The 19,416-nt window shown below is 35.3% G+C and overlaps 1 pseudogene; it reads right to left on the reverse strand.

Annotated features, from left to right (window-relative positions):
• Positions 1 to 3,092: 3,092 nt before the first annotated feature.
• On the reverse strand, positions 3,093 to 4,740 carry LOC139438848 (nectin-3 pseudogene; annotated as a pseudogene).
• Between the last annotated feature and the right edge of the window lie 14,676 nt (positions 4,741 to 19,416).

Raw genomic sequence — 19,416 nt, forward strand, 5'->3', positions numbered from 1 at the left:
AAATATTTCTTTATAGCAGGAATAAAGTTTGCATTCAATGATAATTTGGGTTTATGTATTTTCTTTATGAAAACATTAAGAGGCATCTAACTTTGAGAACTGGAGATAGGATGCTTGCAGCAATAACTTAATATCTGTATTCTATTCAATCCCGGGGTTGTTTATGTATATAAAATTTTGACAAACATTCATTGGAGCATCTCATCAGCACTTATATCTTTTTCTAATGGATCTGTCTTTTATTGTTGCTGTGATACAAGCTATGATACCTTTTCCATGATCCCCTCAAATCCCACTTTTACAACCCTAAATTATGGCAGGTATTAAGCTGACAACAAAGATCAGAAATAAAATCAGTTGATTGACTGCTATCAGGAAAATATTAAGAAGATGTTGAGGATAGAGAACCAATGCCAATATGGAGGGAGGGCTGCTTTTAAATTTTTTCTTTAATTTTTGAACTCCTTCATGTATTAGATTAGTATCATTGGATCAGATGTCAAAAGTCCCCTTCTGATATTATAATCCCCACTCTGGATAAATGGCTTAACCTTCATAAACTATAGTTTCCATTTCTTTAACGTGAAGATTGTGTCTATTTCATGGATTTAGTGTTTGAACAGAAGATGAGATGTTTACTGTTACTTCTTTTGAATCCCATTCCTGTCTACATCCTTGCTTCTCCCTTGCTCTACCTCCTTTCCAAACCATCACATAAAAACCCCAAGGAATGTCCCCATAACAGCAATTTGGCAAACACTACCTTTGTGAACTGTACCCCAGGTTCTCATTGAGCTTGATGCTCAATTTATAACTACACATTTCTGTCAACATGTAAAACAGCAGATTAAAAAGAGACCATCCAACTCCCACTACATATACATGTGCTTTTTTACATTTCTTTATCAAGTAAAACATGTTTTATTTCAAGTGAGAAAGAATACTTAATAATATATTATTAGAAGGCAGAAAGGTATGACAATAAAAGTGGTACAATGTAGGATCTTTGAAGATTTCACAAGATTTCATCTTGAAGGCAGGTGAGTTCCCATATTTTAATTCTTTGGGTAATGACTTTTGTTCTTGCTATTTAATCGATTTTAAAAGCAAAGCTCATTTTTATTTGCAGTTTTCATTTGCAAACTAGTTACATAAATTTGGCCTTTAGTTTATTAATTCAGCTTTTTCAAATTGTAACCATAGACATCTGAGGATATTGCAAATATATTGGGTCAGTTTTAAAAAATATTTTCCCTTAAAATATTCCTATATTATTCATGTCAGAAATATGTTTCTCTAATTGGTTGTTTTAGAGTAATCCCATTAAATGTATGTTACCATTTCATTATAAAACTTTATACTATTTTCCTTTAGGTTTCCAGTTTTATTTGGAAAAACAAAAATCTTGAGACACTTACATTTAGGAGGAATAAAGGGATGGTTTCCTAATATCCATCAAGAGTTGGTTCTATAATTCAGATATTTCTGGTTAAATCCAAAGATTATTCTAAATGTCTCTGTTTGAACAGCATCAACATTAAATGACTGAAAACAAGATAGTCTAGAAAATTAGTTTTTATAGGTTTTCTTGGCTGAAAATTCTCACTTATAAATCTCACTTTTAAAAATGCTAATTTATCATGCTTTTCCAGATTCTGAAATGCCTTCTCTGCTCTGTATTTAACTATTTAACTTCTTTTTCTTATTACTTTTATATTTAGGACATAAAACATTAAAACAAAACTACCAATGTACCAAAATCCATGTTCCCCTAAAAATACACAAATTTTCTTGTTTTGAAAAAAACTATAATAATTATGTTTAAAAGACATATATTTTATTTCTATTGCAAGTATTTTGGATTAAAATATTGATCAGTCAGTCATGTCCTTCCACACATTATGATCACTGAATTTACTACCACAGATTTTGTGAAACGAAATTTCTTTTCAAAGCCACTCTGCAATAATTATGGCAAGGCTCATTCAAATGCAGAGGCAAACAGTATATTTGTATAGAAACTTAGAAAATGTTTGAAAAGGAAAAATATTTCATCCAGCTGAATATTTTTGGATACTAAAATATTCATAAATTCATGTTTAATTAGTTTTATATAATCAATTTTGATTCAATATCATTTAATGGTGATAAATTTTAAGAAGTGTATGTTTGACAAACATTGTATCTGTGATTATAGTCTTTGGTAAACATTTAATATACAATGGCAAGGTAGTTTCTTTTAAAAAAATTTTTGTACCTAAAAAGCCGTACATTTAATGTCAACATTTTCTTTTTACCTGTGTGTCATAAACCAATAATATACTCTACATTAAAATTTAAATCTTGAGACAGTAGTACAGCATTGAAAAAAAGTTTAAACAAGCACACATTTAACCTACATTGTCATTTGTCAGATTACTATATTAAAATGAAGCCAGGGAGCCAAGAGTGCCTGCAACTGCAAGCAGGAGAATGGCATGCATCATCCATGTGGAAACTAAGCTGCCTCTCGATATAGGCATGGAGTGGACATAACCATCTCAGGGTTCACAGGATGGAGGAATAGAGTATGGATTAAAGTGGACTTACTGATATTCTGTTATGAAACTGTTGTGATTAGTAATAGAAGAAATTGTAGCATTGATGTGGAGAAAGTGGCCACAGTAGCTGCTGAGGGTAGGGAGAGGGAAGAAAAGATGTGATGCTGGGGCATTTTCAGGACTTGGAGTTGTCCTGGGTGGTGCTGCAGGAACAGATGCTCGACATTTTGTGTCCTGCCATGGCCCACTGGGTGGACTGGGAGAGAGTGAAAACTACAAAGTAAACCATTATCCATGTAGTGCAGCAGTGCTCCAAAATGTATTCACCCATTGCAATGAATGCCCCACGATGATTGAGGGACATATGGGACCTCTTTTTTTTTTAATGTAACATTAAAAAAAATAAAGAGATATGCTATGTTAAAAAATAAAATAAAATAAAATGAAGCTTGAAAATCAACTTGAAAAACTTATTCTTCCTCAAGAAGAAGTATAAACAATCTGGAAATTATCAATTGCATGAATGAAACACTGAATGTAGTTAAATCACGTTTAGTAGTTGCTAAAAAAACCACCCCTCCTGGAAATTACCAAACCATTTACATGTGAAACTAAGTCATCTTCATTTTCATCATAACGTTCATCATGGATGAACTTCATTTCCAATTCTTAGATCTTCATAATAATTCATTGTTTTTTTCAAACTTACTGAGATTTTGTACATTGTTCAATGAGTATTTTTAACCTCTTCCAAATAGTCTTTATGTGTTAGTTTGTTCAATGGATTTTTATTTTCCTTTTTTTTTTACAATGGATAAGAATCAAGCTCATCTTGAGAATATGATTTGTGATTCTGAAGATGGAAAATAATTCTTGGCAAAGTAGTCTCCATGAAACCTTTGTCTTCTTTTATAGCAAAATATTCCAGCCAAAGCACTTACAAGTACTAAGAGGAGAGCCATACCCACCATACTAATCATGATCGTGCCAATTGTGTCATTCTTAATTGTTGTCAAAATTGACAATGGGAAGGGCAATTTTTTAGGTTCTGTTGCTGGGTCTTTGATATCAGTAGATGAGGGATGCCACTGAACTGTAGGCTGAAGGATGGTAGTAGGAGGAGGATCTGAAATGTAAATGAGCTTTGGATCACTTCTTTGGCCAAGGGAATTGGTCACTTTACAGGCATAAACCCCAGAATAATTGAAAGTCAGTGGATGGACAAAATGAAGACTGTTTCTGAAGCCAATATATCATCCAGCCACTGCTAATCCAACCTGCTACACACAGATTTGAAGGGTGGTGGATTTGTAATAGCATTACACTTGAAATTAATACCTTTTCTTCTTACAAACCTATTTCCATTATACCTTGTTACTGAAACCTCAGGAGCATACTGGATCTCTAATATGAGAGAATATGGGATTTACTCGTCCAAGAGTGAATTTTTTTTTGCCAGCTGAAAAAAAAATATTTTCCTAATATTTTTTTTAACTTTTTAAATTGAACTTTACCATTCCTATATAAATACACATAAACTATAAGTGTATAGTAAAAGTTGTGAACTTACAAAACAAATATACATATCATCATACAGGATTCCCATACATAGATTGGATATTTTAAAACACAAATAATTGATCTTCCTCAAGCAAATCTGGTTGGAAACAACTTGTATTGGCTGACAGTCATTGCTATTTCATTTGGAAAAGAAATTGTAGCAAATTCCATTTCACCAAGATCACTTTCCCAATCAATATGTTCTCCAGGTTCTCTTGCGGCTGCCGTACAAACTGCTGCTTACTGTTTCATTTCCTTCAACAATTAAAGAATCTGGCCCTTTAATCAGGTTTACAGTGGGTTCAACCTGTACAGTTACAGTTGTAGATGACTGGGCATTTCCAAGTAGGAATGTAACAGCTTTGCATAGGTGCTTTCCAGAATCAGATAATCCTTTGCAATGTAGAGCAACTGTTGTATCATTAAGAAAATAATTCTTAAATAAGACTCTTTCCTGATAGTCCCCTAGAATAGAGTATCCATATTGAGAATGATGAACTGCAACAGTTGGTGACTTTTTGCCATGTATCACCCCATGCAGGTGGGAGAAAAGGAGGAGCCCCTCAGAGCCACACTTTGACTCTCCTGCCCTCTCAACCCTGAGCCTCAGCAGAGTTGTAAATCCTACTCTCTGGTTCATTGGACTTACCCAGGTCAGCTAACAGGGAAGTGAAGATGGTCAACCACACACCAAGGAACAGAGAGTGCCTAAAACTGCAAGCAGGAGAATTGCATCCATCAACCATGTGGGATCTAAGCCCCCTCTTGATTTAGAGGTTGAATGGACATCACCAACCCAGGGTCCACAGGATGGAGGAATAAAATGGATTAGAGTGGACTTACTGATATTCTGTTAAAGAACTCTTGTGATTAGTAATGGAAGAAATTGTATCACTGATGTGGAGAAAGTGTCCACAGTAGTTGCAGAGGGCAGGGAGAGGGAAGAAGAGATGTGATGTGGGGGCATCTTCGGGACTTGGAGTTGTCCTAAATGATGTTGCAGGGACAGATGCTGGACATAATATATCCTGCCATAACCCACTGAATGTACTGGGACAAAGTGTAAACTACAATGTAAACTATAATCCATGCAGTGCAGCAGTGCTGCAAAATACATTCACCAAATGCAATGAATGTGCCATAATGATGAAAGAGGCTGTTGATGTGGGAGGGGTGGGGTGAAATGTGGTGTATATGGGAACCTCATATTTTTTAATATAACATTTTTTTGTGATCTATGTTATCTTAAAAAATATAATTAAATTTTAAAAAATTTAAAAAGTAAAAAAAATACTTTATACTTTGTGTATTTCCCCTTAAATAAAGATGGTTTGTTTTGATTATTGTTAAATTGAAATCACAGTTGAAATCTTGTTTAGCTTTTCCTCACCTCTGTCTTTCAATGTCTAATCCTGCAAACAAATGGATGTATATTTGACATACGTCACTTTAAATATCATCTATAGACACTCATATTATTTTTAATGATAACATGCTAATAGTCTATCAATGTTTTAAAAGTGATTTAAGAATAGCTGGGTTTTAAAAAACAAGATTTGCTAATACACATGATATCCTTATAAACATAATTAAAATATATTGAATTTACATGTTTTCACAATTAATTTTATTTTTGAAAACCTATAATATGAACTGCATTATAAATAAAAACATAGAAATTAATTCCATCTTTTAAAATACCAATCTAAAACATTATCTTGAATTCTGACTATAAGATTGGTTTTGTATGTATTCATAAAGCATTTAATCTTTGAGGCATTTGAAATCCACATATAATCTGCCTTAATTCAAAAGGAAGTGACATATTATTAAGTCTGACGGACTAATTTACAATATGCAGTTATAGCAAGTACATCAGTTCATTTCATTCTTTCACTTGCCAAAAATCAACAATCTTCAATAAGTCCATGATGATTCCATCCACATTATCTTCCTGAAGAGACACTGTGAGCTTAAAAGAAAATGAAAGGAAAAAAGGTGAATTTTTTTTGTCACAAAATGAAAAGAATATTTTAATTGTGTTATATACAATATTAAAACCTTTTTATCAAATCATCATCTTCTCCCAACTGTCATATGGTTTAATTCTGAGATTCAAATAACAAAAAATATAAAGCACTAATACTAAAAATGTTTTGGCATGTAAAAGTGACCTTTAAGATACTTTAAACAGAATTACAATCCTTAAATATTTTCAAAGGAATAAAATGATCAGACAACCTACAGTGTTTTTCCTTTATCATATTGTCTTAAATTGCTATAAACTTTCCAACTGAGTGATTCATTTTTCAAATTCCATGTAAAGTTCATTATCTGAATGGTGGGATAAGAAATTTCATTAGGAACATTAATTGGCACAACATAAATGACTGGATATGATAACAAGACCAATCAGAATACTTTGTTTTGAAGTGTCACCATCCACTTTCATTTTGCTATTGAATTCCCTTTAACTTTGCCTCTCGGTAAATGTGGGAGAAAAGTTCCTGCCTGTGGAAAATGTCAGTGTAGGAGGGCAAAGACTGCTTTCTAATTTTGCAGTCTCATTTTCATCAAATAAAATGATGTAAAATTTACTTTAAGTACACTAAAAGGAAATACTAAAATTTGTCTCCTATTTTGTGCTATTTTCATCATTTATTCAGTTGCATCTTAATTTATTAAAAAATATTTAATAAATATCTACAAATTCCTTAGCTCCCTGCTTGATGGTTGGCATAACATAGGAAAAAAATAAGCAAAGTTTTCATTCATATGGACCATCATGTTGCCTACTTCCTATGTGTATGTTCACTATATCATGGTAGAAGCAGGAAAGACAGAAAATTAAGTATTTTTCCTTACTTCTTTTTTATTAGTAGTAATAACACTGGCCTAATAATTTTTGTGACAATCACATGATCTTATGTATATTAAACATTTTAATCCCTTGCTTTAGTACACACTGTGTGTTAAAACAAGTATTTTGTATCATTATAATTATGTAGTCAAACAGTAATGAAGATGATGCAAAGAATTGAAAGTTTACTGTCTGAAAACCTATGGACATATTTTTATAATATTTCTGCCATTTGTTTTAAAAGGTAAAGTTATTTACATAGCCTTAATCTAATATTCATCTGTAACATCCCCTCATTAGGGAAAAAATTTTAAAATACTTCCTGGAAACAAGGAAATGTGTTGGGTTTCAGATCATTTGAGTAAAATGGATATTAAAAAATCATCTACTCCAAATTATTTGATTGTGAAGTTCATATTCTTTGAACCTGAACCAAAATTCCAGACCAATTGTGCCAAATATTATTTTCTTGAACAATGTGCTAAATAATTTTTTGGCCAGTGTTTTGCCATTTTCAAAATATTCAAAACAAAACAAAAAAACTATGATTATTATTAACAAGTAAACTTCAAACATCAAAGCAACATCTTTACACACACATAAATTTGGGTCATGGAGATTCCAAAATGACTGAATGCTTTTATATGCATGTAATATCAACACTAAGACATAATAAAGCCTGTTCTATACTTCCTCATATAGTATGTACCTAAAGAAGGTGAAATTGAAAGCCGTGTATTCAGTCAAGTCATGCTGTCAATAGCCATCATTTGCCTGAATGACTCAGGCTCTGAAGACCTCTCTTCAATAACAGATGGCTAGTTACGTTCCAAACAAAACAGTTAATTTCCCTTAGCAATACTCTTGGTTTAACCAACATATAAACTGTCTTGGCTTCCTTAGAATATAAATCTACCCAATGCTCTCTTCCAAGTTTATAGCCAAAGTGGATTTCCCAAGTGTACCATATTTGCCTGATTGGATCCAGAGTAAAGAAAACAGATATAGCTAAAAGGAAGTTATATGTGCAGGCCTACCTTTCTTTACTTCAGTTATACTCCAGTAATTATATGGCTTTATTCCTTTGGAGAGTCAATAGGAAAAGAACTAGTCAAATTTTGCAACTTTGTAGAAACTTTTCTCTGGAGTACTATATGAAAGCAAGAGAAGGGAATTACTGGAGTTCATTTTCAGAAAGTTGTGATTTTTCCCCCAAAGTAATATTATTTAAGAGTAAGAATACTGCTCACTAGATCACTTATAACCAATTTTATGTATGAAGGACTTCAAATTAGAACCAAGAATAAAGACACAAACCAGGGTATTATGGTACAGATTTCTTAAGTCATAAGAAAAAATTGCGGAAAAAGTTATGGTATGTTTAAAATGTAAGAACAACTATAGAAATATTCAGAGGCCATCTGCTCTCTGTAAATATAAGGTTTATTGTAGACATAATTCATGATACATTTTTGCCTTCTCTTAATATTGGAAATTTAATTTATATTTTTCAGTTAAATAGTTTTCACCTTAATATATAAATAATAAATGTTAGAAAGTAGGATGCTATAACTCAGATTCTCTATGATAGTTTTCAGAGTGGTTAGATGGAATGTGATTTATGAAAGGAAATGCTTGGGAAAACAAATGGAAAGATGCATTCACGTATGTGCCTGTATTAGTCAGCCAAAGAGGTGCTGATACAAGTACCAGAAATCTGTTAGTTTATATAAAGGATATTTATTTGGGGTGAAAGCTGACAGTTACAAGGCCCTAACAAGTCCAAATCAAGGTACCATAGAGGTATTTTCTCACCAAAGTCTGATGCCACGTATTGAAGCAAGATGGTTGCCAATCTTTATGAGCAGTCAGTCTTTTTTCTGATCTCTGCCCTAGGCTGAAGGGCTCATTTCTTTCCAGACCTTCTCAACTGCTCAGAGCTCTGTTCTCTTCAACTGCAAACTCTCACATGAATGGCTCAACTCTCCCTGGGATTTTGGCTGTTTGAGCCTTCTCCTTTCTGTCATGTGATAGGACCAAAATGACTCGGTTGTATCCTCTTCTGTCTCTCTTCTTCAGTGAGTGTCCATTTATATTAGCTCACCAAGGGGGTGGAGGATTAAACTGAGTTATATCCTCCTGACAATCAAAGGGTATCATGCTTAAAGGAACAGACAAGTTTACAAATATAATCTCTCTTTTTGGAATTCATAATCTCAAACTGCCACTGTGCCAAATAGAGTTTAGTCTTTTATAATATGTTTATTAAAAGAAGCTATCTATATTTTCATTTAGTTTGCATTATAGTCAAATATTACAGACAAAAATGTTGATGGGAATAGAAACCGTGTTAGATTTTTGTTAAAGAGCTGAAAATTTTTAAGTAAAGGAATTACAACAACCATCCACAGAAATCTTTTCTCACTTAATTACTCTGAATGGATCCCTCTGAGAACACTCTATGAAATAAACGAGTATGTTAAAACCACAAATGGCAGTTCAAGTGTTCGTTCATAGATACATTTCTTTCCCAGAATGATTGTTGTTCTTACTTAGGTATTAAGAGTTCACTGAACCTTAGGTATGGAAAAAAGAACTAAAGGTATTTTGCTAAAGAAAAATGAAAATTTCCCTAATTTTTTGAGGATACTTTATTTTCACTCATTATACCAAAGAATATGGCCCTTGAGAAATATGTATAATTTTCCAAAGATCTCACCTCAGATTTTGTAGTGTCATAATTTTCCCTCAGAGATAATTCAGTCTTTCATTCTTACATGCTTTTGTGGAATATAGTCAGCTTCTGTTTGATCAGTATTTCCACAGCAAGCAGAGGCTATGGTTTTATCTCTAGCCACAAAAGACCAAAATATCAAAAATTAATATGTTGGCTATTTAAGACTTAAATCATGCACAAAAACACACAGCAAACACATAAGTATTCTCTACATTAGACTTTATATTTAGATTCTATATGCTGAAGAAAGAAAATATCATTGATGATATGCTTGTTATACTACTTGAAGACATATTCTTAATTTTTGAGATGATCTTTCTAGTAACATGTGTAACAATCCTAACTGATATATTATCATACCATGTGTGAGAAGAAACTCAGAAGGTTTGTCAACTATTCTTAGTTCAGGCATTTGATATATAAGGATAGAGAAATCATTTGGCCACTTTGGATTTCTGACTTATTTCTACTTACCAGCAAAGCATAAGGGGAAAAATGGTGTGGAATGAAAGCACTGAGACAAAGATTAATGGCAGATATTGAAGATGCCTATGTTTATATCTGATAATGTCTGAGGGGAGTTAGCGAACAAGACACTGTAAATTTGTAGTCCCAGTAGAAGTCAACCAATTCTATTCTTAAGTATAATTAACCAATCAAACACTTATTTTCTTGAAGTGACATCATCAAGATGGTGATATAAGACATCCTGGGAAGATTTCCCTTTAGAAATAACTAATACAAGACAAATCCCTCTTGCTTGGGGCTCTAGAGGAAGGTAGAGATTGGAGAAGGACTTCACAAACACTGAATCAAAGAAAATAAAAATCACCAAAAAAAGACAGGAGATCTGCAATTAGGACTTGCCAGTGCAGAAACCCCCAATCCTTATTCAGTCCTTCATGGCTTAAGAGTCATAGTAGCATAAGTACCTCCAGCTGTAGACATACCCTACAGAGCAGTGACAGCAGTGAGTTAAAACCTGTACTTGTAAGGGTTCTCTAAGGAAACAGAACCAACAGGAGATACCTGTAAATAGTATGAGATTTTATAAAATTGTGTCATGTGACTGTTGTTGTCTCCAAGATGTAGACACCAACTAGTATTGTGTCTCTTTTTTAGTGGTAGGAGAGGTGAGATGCAACAGTATATCCCTCACTTTATTTATTTTTTCTTGGTTTTTAGTCCACATATGTCCTTTTTTAAAAAAAGTATGTATTTTTAAAGTTAATAGATCACACAAAATGTTATATTGAAAAACTTAAGAGGTTTCCGTATACTCCACTCCCCACGCCCTACGCCCATCACTTTTTAAAATTATTTTTATTTATTTCCCCCCTTGCAGCTTGCTTGCTGTCTGCTCTCTGTGTCCATTCACTGCACATTCTTCTGCTTATCTGCTTGTTTCCCTTTGTTGCATCATCTTGCTGGGCCAGCTCAGGCATGGGCCATCACCTATCCATGGGTGCAGGCTGTCAGCTCTCTGTGGGCATGGGACATCAGCTCTCCATGGGTGTGGACCAGCTTGCCTTCACAAGAAGCCCCTGGGACACAAACCCAGGGTCTCCCATATGGTAGACGAGACCCAAATCGATTGAGCCACAGCCACTTCTCCCATCATCTTTTTCAGTTTGTAATTTTTTGAAGATACATAGATCACAAAAAAGTGTTATGTTAAAAAATATGAGGTTCCTCTATACCCCCCACACCCTTCACCCTATTCCTCCCACATCAAAAATCTCCCTCATCACTGTGGCACATTCCTAGCATTTGGTGAATACATTTTGGAGCACTGCTGCACCACATGGATAATAGTTTACATTGTAGTTTACACTCTCCCCCACTACATTCAGTGGGTTATGGCAGGATATATTATGTCCATCATCTGTCCCTGCAATATCATTTAAGACAACTCCAAGTCCTGAAAATGCCCCCACATCACATCTCTTCTTCCCTTTCCCTGCCCTCAGCAACTACTGTGGCCACTTTCTCCACATCAATGATACAATTTCTGCCATTACTATTTGCATGAGTTCTATAATAGAATATCAGTAAATCCACTCTAATTCATATTTTATTCCTCCATCCTGTGGACCTTGGGTTGGTGATGTTCACTCCACCTCTAAATCAAAAGGGGGCTTAGATTTGACATGGATGATAGATGCTATTCTCCTGCTTGCAATTGTAGGCACTCTCAGTTCCCTGGTGTGGTGGTTGACCATCTTCACCTCCCTGTTAGCTGACCTGCATAAGTCCAATGAACCAGAGAGTAGGAGTTGCAACTCTGCTGAGGCTCAGGGCCCAGCTGACACATGGACAGTCCAGAGATTCAAGTCTCCTGAATATACACCAACCCTAGCACTAACCACAGGTTCCATAAAAGTGGCAGAAGAGGCATGTATAGAAAGGTCACATCTGAGTCCAGCTTCATCACACTCAGGAACACAAATTCCAAAGTAGGACCCACTGACATGGCACTTAACTCCAGAGCCATCTGCCATTACCACAGAATCTGTGGGTCTCTGTAGTCCTCAGGAGAAGCAGTACCTGGGGTTATACCTACTTTGGTTGTCTCTGTGGTCCTGTTGAGGTATACGTAAGCATGACCTCTCTGATTTCAACATGCCCTGCATCATTGGACACCTAGAAATTTCTCTGAGGTGGAAGCCCTCTGTATTTTTCCTGGATTTATCTCCCATTAACTCTCACAATGCCTTATCAATAAGTCTAGAGTAATTGCTACTTCTTGCTTGCTAGGTCTAATCAGTATGATATCATCAATATAATGGACCAGCATAATGTCTTGTGGGAGGGAGAGATGATTAAGATCCCTCCAGACAATATTGTGATATAGTGCTGAAGAGCTGATATACCCCTGAGGCAGGGCAGTGAAAATACATTACCGGTCTTGTCAGCCAAAAGCAAACTGTTTCTCATGGTCTTTACTAATGGCAATTGAGAGGGAAAAAAGCATTTGCCTTATCAGTAGCTTCATACCAGGGTACTAGGGGATGTGTTCATTTGCTCAAGCCATGATACCACATCTGGAAGAGCAGCTGCAACTGGAGTTACCCCAACTAAGATAAGGATGATCTACTGTCATCCTCCAAGATTAATCTGGTTTCTGTAGAGGCCAAATATGAGAATTGAAGAGTAATATGGTAGGAATCATCTCCCCTGCATCCTTCAAGTCCTTGATAGTGGCACTGATCTCTTCAATTACTCTAGGAATCCAGTACTGCTTTTGATTTTGCTAGCTAGGAATAGATCTAGTGGCTTCAAATTGGCCTTTCCTACCATAGTAGCCCTCACTCTACAAGTCAGAGATCCCATGTGAGTATTCTGCCAGTTACTGAGTATGTCTCTTCTAATTATACATTCTGGAACTGGGAAAACAACCACAGAAATGACCACTGAGCCCAATGTGAAACAGATATGATCTAAAACTCCATCAATTACCTGACTTCCATAAGTCCATATTTTGACTGGTGGACCACAGTGATATTTTGGGTCTCCTGCAATTAATGTCACTTCTGAGCCAATGTCTATTAATCCCCCAAAATATCTGATCATTTCCTTTTCCCCAATGCACATTTACACTGGTAAAAAGCTGGAGTTCTCTTTGGGGAAAGCTAAGAGGATGACTTATAGAATAAATATTTGGTAGTGTAAGAGGATCCTTTCCCAAGGGGACCTGGCCTTCCCTTTAGTCAAGGGGCTCTGGGTTTTGTTTCCAGAGATCTCAAGTATGTAGCTGCATGAAACAAGACATTCTTTCAGAGTATGCATAGAAACTTTCACATCATTCATGTGGCAGTTAAGTTGCAAATTTGAAGTCCTTCATTCATCCCATTTTTTTTAACTATATCTAGTATATTAAGGAAGATTCACCCAACAACCATCCAACATCATTTTACCTTTTAACTCCATAAAACTGTTAAGGTATTAAAAGTACTTTCAACCAGATCCTTCCTCTTAAAAAACATGAAGGTAGACATCTTCAGTGGTGATATTTTGCTTATTTCGATTGCCAACTCACGCTGGGCAGTCAGTGACTTCTTGATTATTGGAAAGAGAGTCAAAAGTTGCCTTGAGTCTAATCAGCATAGAAATTCAATTGCAGTTATCCCATAACCAATCCCATTTTTTAAGATTATGTTTCTCAAGAACCACTCCCACTATCAAGCTGTATTAGTCAGTGTTCTCTAGGGAAACAGAATCGAGAGGAAATATCTGTAAATAGTATGAACTTTTATAAAGTTACTTTACATGACTGTGGGGATGCATAAGCCCAAATTCCACAGGGCTGGCTGCAAACAAGGGCCTTGGATGAAGGTACTTGATGAGTTTCCAGGAGATGCTGGCCATCAGAATTTAAGGCGGAATTCTTTCTGACTGCTGAAACCACTTCCCCTTTAAAGCCTTCAACTAATTGGATGAGACATCACTCATTGCTGATGGCAAGCTCCTCACTTGATTGTAGATGTAACCAGCAATCTATGCAATCAGCTCACTGGTGATTAAAGTCCATGAAATGCCAATGTACTACAATTGGCACAGTGCTTGCTTGACCAAACAACTGGTGCCATTAAACTGAGTTGACACTTTTACCTAACCATCACAAACCCCACAAATATCCAGGCACATAGAACAGAGGCTACAGAGACCTAAGGTAGAAACCCATACAGCTGGCAAGCACTGTGCACGTAAAAAGGTCAACAGAACACAAAAGACATTGTCAACAGAACTGTCAGCAAGTGGTGCACACCAAGGTAGTCTCAAAGTGCAATAACAATAACAACAAAATAAAACAGGCATTTTTGAATGCTGATTGCATCTAGTTCCTGGATCAGGATACTTAATATGAATGTTAACTGGAAGAATTGTCCCATGAAAGAGGAAATCTGAACTGCTGTAAGGCAGAACAGATCACACAGAATAGAAAAGACTAATGCAATTGAGATACTGGGGGATGGAGAGTAGTTGAGCAAATCATAGATGGGTTGAAAAATCTGCACAAAAACAAATAGTATAGCTCAGGACTCCTGTATAAGGAAAAAAGAAAGGAAGCCTTCTTCTGGAATTGAAATGATTGCACATAAAAGGGCAATATTAAAAATTGCACCACATGTCCAGAGCAAGAAATAAGTTCATAAGAACTTAGAAAATCTGAACAGTTAAATGTGGATTACTTTAAACTTTCAGGATAAGTTGGACCAAATATCATCAACAAAAGCCTCAATCCATAGCCAATCTACAATAAAGCCCTAGGCAAGAGGGAGAAACTGACTTCCAGGGTTTGCTCATCAAAATAATCAGCTATCCAGGTGAGGTAACAAGCATGCTACCATCGTTGGGCAGGCCCAGCACGTTGAGATGAGGCCTCGTCTCCTGCTGGGTGAGTGCTTGGCCTGGGTAGATAGTCGCCCCCTGCTACTCTTGCCGGTAACGGCTGCCTCCTCTATCTCCACCCAGCATCCGGTCTCCATAGGGGCCGCCCTAGGGTAATCGGCCTGCCTCTCCGGCGCCTCACCAGAACCCAACCCACAACTTCCCCTTATCTTCTGCCCCAGCCCCCATATACCCCCCGCCAGAATGATAACCTCACCTCTGCCCCTTTACCTAGCAACAGCCTCCAACAACCAATCGGAGGTCGCCTTCAGCTTAAGCCAATCCGCACCCCACACGTCGCCCCTTACCCTCGTACCTCACCCCCCAGCCGTCCCCCAGCCGATTAGCGGCCTCCCCTCACATACATTGCCTTATTTGGCTTAGCCTTGCTACCGCCAGCCCTAGCCTATATAAACACTTGTCTTCCTCAATAAAGCAGATGCGTTGCCACCACTCTCCGTCTCCGCAGCATTCTTCGCGCCGCTGTGCATCCGCCCTTGCACGCCCTTGACACCGCCCGCTGTCCGCCGTGCGCCCTCATCCAGGCATCTGCAAAAAAAAATTACACGTCATTCTAAGAAATAGAAAGATATAGATCAAAGGAAAAATAAAGCTTTGGAGGGGTCACAGAATTTGAAACAACTAATCAAAGTCATTCAGTCAAATCTCCGAAATCAGTTCAAGGCATGGAAGGAAAATATGGATAGGAAAAGTTAAAAAAAAAAAAAAAAAACTATTATGGAAATAGAGCTAAAGGATAGTAAGAAGACAATTGAGCAAGAAAGAGAACTAAAAAATGTTAAAAAGAAATGTAACAGAAATTATGAGAAGGCAAAGCACAATAATGGAGATTAAAAATACATTAGAAGTATACCACAGCATATATGAACAGGCAGAAGAAAGAAATTGTCAATTGTAAGACTGGATAACTGAAATCATACAATTGGAAGAAGAGACAGAGAAAAGAATAGAAACATGTTTGCAGTGTCTAAGGGCTATAAGTGACTACATGACATGTACAAATGTGCAAATAATTAATTTTTTAATTAAAAAGGAGACATTACTATTGACTCCACAGAAATAAAAAGGATCATAAGAAGTTATTTAAAAAATTACAGAACAATATTTCTTATGAATAGAGAAAAAAAAATCCTCAAGAAAATACTGGAAAACTAAACCCAACAGGACATCAAAAGAATTATACACTATGAATAAGCAGAATTTATTCCAGGTATGCAAGAATGGTTCAACATAAGAAAATAAATTATTGAAATACACCACATTAACAGAATTAAGGGGAAAAAAACACTTGAATATCTCATTTGGTACACAAAAGGAATTTGACAAAATTCAGCATCACTTCATAAGAAGGAAACTTCCTCAACATGATAAAGGACATAGATGAAAACCCACAAATAACATCATATTCAATAGTGAAAGAGGGAAAGTTTCCCCTCTACAAGCTGGAAAAAGACAAGGATGCTCAGTCTCACAACTGTTACTCAATATTGTACTAGAAGTTCTAAGCAGATCAATTAGGCAAGAAAAAGAAATAAAAAACATTCAAATTGGAAAGGAAGGAAATTTTTCATTATTTGCAAGACAACATTGTCCCGTGTATGGAAAGTTCTGAAAAATATATAACGAAGCTACTGGAGTTAATAAATATGGAAAATTATAAAACATTACTAAGGGAAATCAAAGTAGTCCTCAATAAATGAAAGGAAATTCCATGCTCATGGATTAGAAAAATATGTTTGTCAAGGTATTGTTTCTACCCAGAATGGTTTAAACATTCAGTGCAATCCCAATCACAATTCCAACAGCTTTCTTTGAAGAACTGGAAAAACCCATGTTCAAATTTATTTTGAAAGGCAAGGAACACATAGGAAAACACACAAAAGGAGGCAAGGAGTCCTGCATAGCCTAAACCACTGTAAACAAGAGAAAAATTTTGGAAGACTTATACTTCCTGATTTTAAAACTTATTACAAGCTATCCTGATCAAAACAGCATGCTGTGGTACAAGGACAGATATTTAGACCAATGGAATTTCATTGAGAGTTCAGAAATAGAACCTCATGTCTATGGCAAATTTAATTTGAATAAGGGTAACAAGTCTGCACAATTCAGAAATAATTGTCTCTTCAAAGATATTGCCTAGAGAACTGGTTATTCATTTGAAAACAATGAAGTAGGACTCTTGTCTAAAACTATATATAAAAATTAACTCAAAATGAATCAAAGACCTAAATATAAAATCTAGGAAAATAAAACCTATAGAAGAAAATATAGGGAAGCATCTTCAGGACCTTGTGTTAGACAAAGTTTTCTTTGCCCTTACATCAAAATCATGAGCAACAAAAGAAAAATTTAGATAAATGGGACCTCATCAAATTTAAAAACTCTTTTGTATCAAAAGATTTCTCCATGAACACAAAGAGACCACCTGCAGAATGGGATATCATATTTGGAAACCACATATCTAATGAGGGTTTAATTTCAAAATTCATAAAGAATTTCACAACTCAACAACAAAAAGAGAAGCAACCCAATAAAAAATGGTTAAGAACTGAACAGATATTTCTCCAAAGAAGATATACTAATGGCCAAAATATGCATAAAAATACAATCAACATCAACCATCATGGAAATGCAAATTAAAACCACAAAAAGATACCACTAAATACCCACTAGAATGAATGTTATTTAAAAATATATATAATAATATTTGGAGAGAAAGTAGAGAAACAGGAACATTCTTGCATTGTTTTGGGGAATGTAAAATGGTGCAGCAGCTATGGAAAACAGTTGGTCGTTCATTCCTTAGAATGTTAAATACAGAATTTCCATATGACCAGGTAGTCTCTCTTCTAAGTATATACTTAGAAGAATAGAAAGCAAGGACTTGAGGAGATATTTGCACACCGATATTCATAGCTGTATTGAACTTTATAACTGCACCTAAAGTGGTTACAGAAATGAATATCCATATTGTTAGGAAATGGACATGACAATAGTTAGTGTTCAGGGCTCATGATGTATACATAACTATATTCAAGTGTTTGGAAAATGGACTGATTATCAATGATGTTGATAGCTAGAAATAGATTGTTAATAGATAGATGTTGATAATTATAGGTAGGTAGGTAGAAAGATATGGAAAATGTGGCAAAATGTTAAAATTTATAAATAAGGATATATGGGGGTTACGGTATGTTGAAGTACTCTCTATGGGGTTTTTGTTATTTTTGCAGCTGTCCTATAAATCTGAAAGTATTTCAAAATAAAGTGTTTAAAAAACTACCAAAGTTGAAGAGTCAAAATGTAAATATAAAACTAATGCTCCTAACAGGGTTTATGACTGGCTATGTAAAAGAAATGAGAGAAGGTGCTGGTCTCTTATCACATAAGAAATCATATTTCTTCTGAATTACAGCAGGTGCCTATTAAGTGACTAAGCAGGAGAACTGGTACAGTTATTTCCACAGGAGACATTTATTATAGAACTTAATTGCCACAAATTATTTCATGCAATATATTAATGGATAAGTCAAAGAGATAAAAAAAGCCTTAGAAAATGTTAATTCAGATGTTTTAAGTAGCTTTTATCTCCATAGAAGGAGTAGTTAGCTCTATGGCAAAAAAAAAATTCTAACAATTAATTGGGTTATTAAGTGAATAACTTGGCTCTTTATCTTTTTACAGAACATTCTGCACCACATAAAATCACTTAATCTTTGTCTTTAGCTGCTACATTTTCTTACTTTTCCAGGCATCATATCTATTCATCAGTATAAGAGTTGTAAAGATTACAAATTGAATTAAACTAGCAAATATATTCAAAAGCTTTTTTCCACATGCTATTCTAATTAAATTCATACAGTGACAAAACAGTGCACTAAGATTGGCACTTCAATTTTAAGATTAAAAGAACTTTTCTAGCCTTTCTTGTATTCTGCCCTTTATGATTGAAAATGAGTTTTTTTAATGAAAAATATATCAGAAATTCCATCTAGGTCCTATATGGGTTGATGAAGAAATAATGACACCATGTTTGTCAACATTTTAGACTTTTTAGAGATATTGTATTTCATGAGAGATTTGATTTTTCTTTTATAAGACAAACAGAAAACATGGATCGCTGTTCAATGATGAGAACTGAAAATATTGGATACTGTTACCAAATTGAAAATGTTAACAGTAGAATTAAAAGAGACAGGGAGGTGAAGAGGGTCAACCACCATACCAGGGAGCCAAGAGTGCCTACATCTGCAAGCAAGAGAATTGCATCCATCATCCATGTGGAATCTGAGGCCCCTCTTGAT

Source organism: Dasypus novemcinctus, chromosome 4, assembly GCF_030445035.2.
Source record: "Dasypus novemcinctus isolate mDasNov1 chromosome 4, mDasNov1.1.hap2, whole genome shotgun sequence".
Taxonomy (NCBI): domain Eukaryota; kingdom Metazoa; phylum Chordata; class Mammalia; order Cingulata; family Dasypodidae; genus Dasypus; species Dasypus novemcinctus.